The following is a 9,313-nucleotide window of genomic DNA, read 5'->3' as shown; positions in this document are numbered from 1 at the left end:
GGAAGCAAGTTTCTCATAATTTACAAGTAGTTGAAAACATTATAGATATTGTTAGTAATCAGCTGAACAAAATATATAATAACGGACTAGTGGTTTTTGGATATTTTACTGCAAATATCTTACAAATTGTACCTTTAACCATTACATTTTGTTTTGGAGATATTTTGATTTTTCTATCAGAAAACGATGATTTAACAGCCATAAAAATCATAAATAAATATTTTTTTTGATTTATTCACTCACTTATCTTTGTTATTATCTGTCTGTCACATACTTCAGCCTATGAGAGGATGTGGCTGCACTTTGGTTGAAGTTTAGCTTAAATTAAACTCAGTGAAGCAAGAAAAGAGAGAGAGAAGTGGTAAAGCAAGGATGAGGCAGAGATAAAGAGAGAGAATCTCACAGTTGTGTCCGTACACTCTTCCATCAGTAGTGTGTACAACAATATATTTGTATGTACACACGCACGCACACACACACACACACACACACACACACACACACACGCAACAATGAAAAGTCTGTGAAAGCTTTCTGAATACAAATGCCACAAACACAATTCAATTGCTTTGAGATTGAAGAGCTCCATTTGAAATCTGTCTGCGGTGTAGACGGCCTTAATCATGAGATCACTGTCTGTACAAATTGACCTCCTGATCAAGTATTTCAATCTCAGCTGTGGGTTAAACGTATAAATATATTGAAAATACAATCGTATTAAATAATGAAATATGATCCATGGTGCCCCAGACTGCATGCTGAAAAATAAAATATGAATTGTGTCACTAAAAACAATTGTAAATGCCTTACAGGGCCAACATTGTTCAATTTGTTATATTGTTTCTCCCTAACGTCCACTTACAGTAAAATTATAGGCAAGGTCTGTTGCACCAGAGATTAGCAGTCATGATTTAATTTTACATTTAATTTTCCCTCTTTTCTCTGCATGATCATTAGAATTAAACAGGCTGTTGTTGCTCACTTAAGATTTGTATATGTAAATAACTTTCGTTATGATTGGCTAATTACAGCATAGAGGCGTGGCTGAAACTGTCATTGTTACCGATGGGCCAAGCTGCACAATGCTGTATTTGTAAATCAGGTTGGTGATATTTTAATATGCTCATTACATTCTGTCAACATCGAACTCTTCTTCTACACAACCTGCTCCACATTTCTGAATCACCGCATCTGCCAAAGCATTTTCATTTCCGTCGATAAATCAAATCTATAGTACATTCACATCAACACACAAGTGCACAGGTGGCTGTCAACATCTCTCTCAATACGCACAACTAATGGTGTCCGGGTGAGATCGGCAGTCAATGGTGCTAATCTTTCAGGAGCTGAATTACGACAGGAGGATGGAGATGTACATTAGGTAAAGGGGTGGATAACACTTAACATGATTTATTGTTATTCCCCAGCAGATGGGAGGCGGCCGATGAAATTATGAGATGAACTAGGATGAATGATTTCCGAAAGGTTGAAAGAAACAGATTTTTTCCTGTTAAACTAATTCTGCCTCCAGGTCATGTCAGAACGACGTGTTTATGAGATGAATGCAGAAACATTGTGGGATGCTCTGAATTTTACTTGAGTTCGACTTGCACACAGAAATCACAGGAGAGGTTATAAGCACATTATTTCACGGCTCGTTGGAATGCTCGATTCTGATTGGTCAGCGACATTTGCAAGTTTGTTATTCCGAGATAAAACCATCTCAAACGGTTTTGACCATCTCGAACGGCTTGTCTTATCTTAAACCCGAAAGTAAACAGGTTTTTCTCGGGTTTTGAAGTTCAAGAAAAAACTTATAGCACAGATATTACATCGATAGGCCACATTGACAAGGACAAGCCATTATTTAAATGGACTTTCTCTGGATTCACATTGGATTTTGACATCAGATCGACGTTGGGTTTTGTTGTCATTATGATATTGGGTTTTGACGTCAGGTCGACGTTGGGTTTGAAGTCCAAGAGAAAACTGAGGATATCATGTCAGGATCCCGAATGTTATTAAGTGTATTTTGTCTTGTTTCTGGTGCCGGGATCCTGACACCCCCGTATACGTGTTCTGTGTCTGTGTGGAGAGTCATGTGGTCTGTGTTTATGTTTGGTGTACCGCATGCTCTCCTGTCTTTAGTCTTAACCTTACCCTCCTGTTTCCTTGTTTACTCTTGATTAGTTAATTCCCTCCACCTGTTTGTCATTGTTCCCTAGTTTAGTTTTCCCTATTTAAAGCCCTTGTGTTTGCTGTCCTGTGCCGGTTCATTGTGTATCGTATGATACTGCTTGCGTGTGCTTTGTCTGTCCTGTTAAGATTATTTTCTAGTCATTGTCATTGTTTGCCCCCCTCGAGGGTATTTATGTTTAATAAACATCTTTCAGTTAAGAGCTGTCTGCGATTGGGTTCTATCCACCACCACACCCTGACATATCACAGATATTACATCATTGATAGGCCACATTGACAAGGACAAGCCATTATTTAAATGGACTTTCTCTGGATTCACGTTGGATTTTGAAGTCAGATCAACGTTGGGTTTTGTTGTCATTATGATATTGGGTTTTGACGTCAAGTCAACGTTGGGTTTTGGAGTCCAAGAGAAAACTGAGGATAGCACAGATATTATGTCACTGATATGCAACAATGACAAGGACGAGCCATTTTTTTAAATGGACTTTCTCTGGATTCGCGTTGGATTTTGACGTCAGATTGATGTTGGGTTTTGTTGTCATTATGATATTGGGTTTTGACGTCAGGTCGACTTTGGGTTTTGTTGTCATTATGATATTGGGTTTTGACGTAAGGTCGACTTTGGGTTTTAAAGTCTAAGAAAAAACTGAGGATATCACAGATATTACGTCAATGAAAGGCAACAATGACATGGACGAGCCATTATTTAAATGGACTTTCTCTGGATTCACGTTAGATTTTGATATCAGGTCGTTGTTGGGTTTTGAAGTCCAAGAGAAAACTGTGGATAGCACAGATATTACATCATTGATAGGCAACAATGACTAGGATGAGCCATTATTTAAATGGACTTTCTCTGGATTCATGTTGGATTTTGACGTCAGATCGACGTTGGATTTTGTTGTCATTATGATATTGGGTTTTGACGTCAAGTCAACGTTGGGTTTTGAAGTCCAAGAGAAAACTGAGGATAGCACAGACATTACGTCATTGATAGGCAACAATGACAAGGACAAGACATTATTTAAATGGACTTTCCCTGGATTCCCAGGATTTTTAAGTCTTTGGAGACTTTTGGGATAATGTAAATAATAACTGCATAAAATATGTCACATTGTGCAAATGGTTTTTGGACATTCTCCCTATTGAAAAGACCAGCTAAAACTAGTCTAAGCTGTTAGGCTGGTTTTAGTTGGTCTCCCGGCCTGGTTTAAACTGGTTAAGATGGTGTAGCACTTTTTAGCTGGTCAAGCAGGTTGGAGACCAGCTGACCCACCAGCTTGACCAGGTTGGAAGACTAGCTTGCCCAGCTGCTTCCATATTAAACCAGCCAACCAGCTTAGCCAAGTTGGCCAAGCTACCCAGCCTGACCAGCAGACCAGCTAAAAACTATCCAAAACCCCTTAGCAAGCATGCCTCACCAACTTAACCAGCTAAAACCAGGCTGGGAGATTAGCTTAAAGCCAGCTTAGGCTCAGTGAGGATATTAAAAAAATCTTGTGGCTTTAACTGCTATTGGTAGTAATTAAGTTAAGTAGATAATTATAAATATTGACTCACTTTGTATGACCTGTCAATAAAGAACAGCAATAAAGAAAAAACATAAAACTATAAAAAGCAACAATAACACTCAGACATCAAATGCTCTTGTATTGTACTTGGGACTTTCCCAGTGAAATGAAGCGCAGTATAATTATAAAATTGACTAAGAATAACCTTTAAATGTTTTTGAAAAAGACTGAAGGGTTTTCAGCTCCTCGAAAAGTAAAGAGATTTATGGGGACAAATAAACGCAGTCAATGTGAAAGTAGCATAACGTACTGCTGTAGGTTAAATGAAGGTGTACCAGTACACGGCTCATTTCTCTGACCGGGACAAATGAGCTGTCTAAAGTAAACGGATAAAAAGAACACAACTTAATCACAGATTCACTTTGATGGAAGTCATGTTAGAGGAAAGTGGATTTGTGTGTGTGTGTTGAAGGGCACCCAGGTGTCGTAAGCCCACCGCAATTCTGCCAATGTCAGACAGACAGATTCGAAGCCAATACTGTACGACCCTCCATCCACATTGTTTTTCTAGGTTCCTGTTTCTCAGATACAAGTCCACTAATTAATACGAGCTACGATCTTCCTGTTTCTGTCTTGATCTTAATCTATTGAACTAACCGCCTGCCAGCGATCTCTGAAGTTTGGGTTGGAGTCGGGATCAGTTATAAGCCTTCGGGGAGAACAGAGCGGACAAATACATCGTTCTGCTTTTAGGAACTCGGGTTTGATTTCAAGAGTCAGGTCAATGTAGCTGGCCATTTTTCAGGCTGGATGAGCAAATTGCAGGTACAATAGGTGCCACTTAAGCCCACAGAGCTCACGAGGGAATTACAGACGGTATGCGAAATGAAAATGCTTTTTCTAGGAATTACGGTGGTTTGGTAATGAAAGTACACAGAAGATGAAAACAGGAAAACAGCAGATTTCAATGAGGCTTTGGAGGTTGTATCTTTTACCTTAATTTGACCTAACATTTGTACATAAATTGAATGAGGCTGTGGGTCTAAAAACCAACTGTAGAGGTTTGTGTGTTATAAGGATACACTTCTTTATTGTTGTTCATCAATACACAATTAAAAAAAAACTTGGTAAGTTTGTACTATTTGAGAGAATTTTGTGAGGCACTTATACCTTATATCATAGAAAAATTTACCTATTTTACATGTTGCTGATTTTGTATGAAGACCAGGCCAGCTAAAAAGGTGGCCAAAACCCCTCTAAAACCAGCCTGCTGTACAAGCTAAAATCAGCCTTGTGGACCAGCTTAAACCAGCCTGCTATAAAAAGTAAAACCATCCTAGGAGCAAAGCAAAAACCAACCTGGGATACCAGCTAAACCAGTCTGGGAGACCTACTAAATCCAGTCTGGGAGACCAGCTAAAACCAGCCAGGGACACCAGCTAAAACAAGCCTACTATATGAGCTAAAACCAGTCTGGGAGACCAGCTAAAACCAGTCTGGGAGACCAGCTAAATTCAGCCTGTTTTAAAGGCTAAAACCAGCCTGCTGTATGACCTAAAATCAGTCTAGGAGACCAGCTAAAACCAACCTCTTATACAAGCTAAAACCAGCCTGGGAGACCAGTTAAAACCAGCCTGGGATACCAAACAAGCCTGCTGTATGAGCTAAAACCAGTCTAGGAAAACAGTTAAAACCAGTTTGTTATACAAGCTAAAACCAGCCTGGGAGACCAGTTAAAACCAGCCTGGGATACCAGCTAAAACCACCTGCTATATGAGCTAAAACCAGTCTGGCAGACCAACTAAAGCCAGTCTGGGAGACCAGCTGAAACCAGCCTGCTATATGAGCTAAAACCAGCCTGGGAGACCGGGTAAAACCAGCCTGCTATACGAGCTAAAACCAGTCTGGGAGACCAGCTAAAACCAGCCTGGGAGACCAGTTAAAGCCAGCCTGGGAGACCAGCTTAAACCAGCTTGCTATATGAGCTAAAATCAGTCTGGGAGACCAGCTAAAACCAGCCTGCTATACGAGCTAAAACCAGTCTAGGAGACCAACTAAATCCAGCCTGTTATACCAGCTAATACCAGCATGCTATACCAGCTAAAACCCGCCTGGAATACCAGCTTAAACCAGCCTGCTATATGAGCTAAAACCAGTCTAGGAGACCAGTTTAAACCAGCCTGTTATGCAAGCCAAAACCAGTGTGGGAGACCAGTTAAAACCAGCCTTGGATACCATCAAAAACCAGTCTGGGAGACCAGCTTAAACCAGCCTGCTATACGAGCTAAAACCAGCCTGGGAGACCAGTTAAAACCAGCCTGGGATACCAGCCAAAACCAGCCTGGGAGACCAGTTAAAACCAGCCTGAGATAGCAGCTAAAACCAGCCTGGGATACCAGCTAAAACCAGTCTAGGAGACCAGTTAAAACCAGCCTGGGAGACCAGTTAAAACCCGCCTGGGATACCAGCCAAAACCAGCCTGGGAGACCAGTTAAAACCAGCCTGAGATAGCAGCTAAAACCAGCCTGGGATACCAGCTAAAACCAGTCTAGGAGACCAGTTAAAACCAGCCTGGGATACCAGCTAAAACCAGCCTGGGAGACCAGCTAAAACCTGCTATATGAGCTAAAACAAGTCTGGGAGACCAGCTAAAGCCAGTCTGGGAGACCAGCTAAAACCAGCCTGCTATACGAACTAAAACCAGCCTGGGAGACCGGCTAAAAACAGCCTGGTATATGAGCTAAACCAGTCTGGGAGACCAGCTAAAACCAGTCTGGGAGACCAGCTAAAACCTGCTATATGAGCTAAAACAAGTCTAGGAGACCAGCTAAAGCCAGTCTGAGAGACCAGCTAAAACCAGCCTGGGATACCAGCTAAAACCAGTCTGGGAGACCAGCTAAAACCTGCTATATGAGCTAAAACAAGTCTGGGAGACCAGCTAAAGCCAGTCTGGGAGACCAGCTAAAACCAGCCTGCTATACGAGCTAAAACCAGCCTGATATATGAGCTATAACCAGTCTGGGAGACTAGCTAAAACCAGTCTGGGAGACCAGCTAAAACCAGCCTGGGACACCAGCTAAAACCAGCCTGGGAGACCAACTAAAACCAGCCTGCTATATGTGTTAAAACCAGTCTGGGAGACCAGTTAAAACCAGCCTGGGAGACCAGCTAAAACCAGCCTGCTATATCTGTTAAAACCAGTCTGGGAGACCAGTTAAAACCAGCCGGCTATACGAGCTAAAACCAGCCTGGGAGACCAACTAAAACCAGCCTGCTATATGTGTTAAAACCAGTCTGGGAGACCAGTTAAAACCAGCCTGGGAGACCAGCTAAAAACAGCCTGGGAGACCAGCTGAAACAAGTCTGGGAGACAGCCTAAAACCATCCTGCTTTACCAGCTCAAATCAACCAACCATCTTAGTCTGGTTTTAGCTGTTTTTCAGTATGGTTCTTTTAATTTCATCCCATAATTTCCTGTTTTTTTGTTTCCTATAAAATGACAAAAAATCCCCCAAAAAATCAAACATGATCAGATACACAATCAATACCAGAGGTGCTTATACAGTGCAGAGTGAATAAATCTAAAACACAGCGAACTGGAAAATAAATGCAATCCAACCTTCAAACTTCCTTTTCAAAGCCTCTTGTGTTCATCTTCTCTGTTGATCTCGGTGACAGATTGAAACACCGTCTGTCAGTGACTCACTGTTGCTCCGTCTCAGATGTGGGTGTAGGGTTAAGTTGTCCTTGTAGTCCAAGCCTTATCTCTGTCTGCTTTGCTTCGGCCTAACAGATAAGAGGAAGACAGCTGAGATACAGATACAAGCAAGGTTACAAAATGATGGACAGTTCTAGGCGTATCTGATGAAGGCATTAACACGCTTGGGTTTAATCTGGGAAATAATTGGTGTTTTTTATGAAATCACTGCATTCCGCTGGGACGCCTACAGTAACTCATTTCCATTCATTACTTTATATAACAGAAAATTCAATTGTGATCATTAATGGTGTATAATATTGCGATAATGACAATGAAGATAAAAGAAGAAAGTGGATTTTTATGCCATGGGCTCAATCGCTGGTTTTCATCTGCTGTATGGGTCAGATTTACCAACAGCTTCTCTTTTGTCGTTATAAAAACTACTTTTTCAAGATTTACTAAAGACACGCAGTGAAAAAAGAGCAGTGGACATAGTTGTTTTTACGATTGACCTTATTGGATTATGCATTTGTACTTTTCCTTTTAGACGCAAAATTTATGAGAGGAGACTATCTAAATGATTCATGCAACATGATTTACTAAGGTTAGCGCTTCAAGTCAATTTATGCCATTTTTTACAGCTTTATAAGGCAAATCTTCAAAATTATGCTAATATGCGCTGCTCTCTGTACAGTAAATTGCATTGTTGTTGCGGAAATTACATTTTTCCACCCGTGTTTTTTAACGTGCGCCTTATCAGTAAATCACACGCAGAATTTTTTCACTCACATTGGCACTTTAAAATAGTGCACTTACGCTTCCTTGCCCTGTTTAGTAAATCTGGCCCTTTAACTTATCAAAGTCAAACTGTACGTGAAAGTTTTGTGTAGTAGCTCTCAAATTAAATGAAGCATTCATTTTGCAGATGAGACATCAGTGAAGTATAACTCACATGATGGCAGACTTGCAATAAACACAAATTTGATTTAAGATGTACATTCGATGTTTAATGACTTATTTGAATGAATTCATATGATCAAATTTGTAAGATTTTGTGCGATTTGCTTTTTTTAACCCTGTTGAGTTAAAAAAGTTTGAAAACTCCTGATAAACAATATACAAGCAAGATTTATAAAGTATGCAGGGAAAACAGATGGAAAAATAAAACATCATGTTGATATGAAACATAGTTTTTCCCCCAAATAAACGGCTGAGTTTTGCATCAAATAGATTTGTTACTCTTGAAATAGATGATGAATTCATTGTTACATCTATGACTTAAAAAAATATGATTCATAGATCCTTTCCTTTTAGAGGTTGTTTGTATCACGTCGCGCACAAGTTTATTTTAAATCTAAACGCGCCGCCGCCAAGCGCGCTAAAATATAGGCGCGTCCAAAACAAAACTCGTGTTCACAGACGAGCGCTTTAAAAAGCAGAAGAAAACAGAGCGTCGTGCGTTGTCCATGCGTTTTAGATGTTTATGGACCCTAACACAATAATTACTCTGTGGTCGGGACTCGGGGCACAATGAACTTGGGCATAAAGCAGTGGGGACATACCACCCGCAAATTACACAAATGGGCCTGCAACTTTCAACCTGGTGGCATGATAACACCGCCCCTCGTGGTCAAAAAAAACATACCGGCCCACCGGGAATTCTCCCGGTCCTCCCTATGTCCAATCCGGGCCTGGGGTTAAGGGTGGGTTATCATCATTGTTTTATACAACAATCATATGTTTTTGTACGATGCACTTAGCCCACTCAAAAAATACGTACACATTTCTGTGAAATCAGGTCGGCCTGCTATACGAGCTAAAACCAGTCAGAGAGACCAGCTAAAACCAGCCTGGGAGACCAACTAAAAACAGCCTGCTATACAAGCTAAAACCAGCCTGG

This window comes from Misgurnus anguillicaudatus, chromosome 22 (genome assembly GCF_027580225.2).
Source record: "Misgurnus anguillicaudatus chromosome 22, ASM2758022v2, whole genome shotgun sequence".
Taxonomy (NCBI): Eukaryota; Metazoa; Chordata; class Actinopteri; order Cypriniformes; family Cobitidae; genus Misgurnus; species Misgurnus anguillicaudatus.
The sequence above is the reverse complement of the archived record's forward strand: the minus strand, read 5'-3'. Positions refer to the sequence as shown.